Source organism: Chaetura pelagica, unplaced genomic scaffold (assembly GCF_000747805.2).
Source record: "Chaetura pelagica isolate M959 unplaced genomic scaffold, ChaPel_1.0 scaffold138, whole genome shotgun sequence".
NCBI classification, from domain to species: domain Eukaryota; kingdom Metazoa; phylum Chordata; class Aves; order Apodiformes; family Apodidae; genus Chaetura; species Chaetura pelagica.
Window position 1 is genome coordinate 397,356 of NW_009954215.1, and position 491 is coordinate 397,846.

Here is a 491-nt window from a genome sequence, read left to right on the forward strand (position 1 = left end):
CGTAGCTAGGAATAGTTATTTTCTTCCCAATTGCATGTAAATGTTCTAAAATGTTAAACCTTTACAACACTGTTGGAGTTTTAGTGTCACTCAAAGCTACAATAACAAATTGATCAATCAATTGATCAACTCTTGTGCTACAATTATCAAGACAATGGTGAGCTAGGTGGGTTTCTTACTATCCAAGAAAGAGGTTTTAAAGGGCATCTGATTAAGAGGTATTTCTGGCTCAAGTACGCTCCCTGAATGTCAATAAATCCGACCCTGGGTGTTCATTTAGATTCAGAGCTGCTTTCAAGACCGCATTAGCCAAGTTGTTCACCGGCTGCGACCCGAACACGTATCCTAACAGCTGCAGAGGCTCCGAACTATGAAAATGAGTCCTTAGGGAAAGCCATTCTCCCCGCGGCGCGGCAGAGGACCCGGGGGGCAGCGCTGGGCGCCCCCGGCCCCCAGAGCTCCCCGCTGCGGCGGGGGCAGGGCCCGGGCAG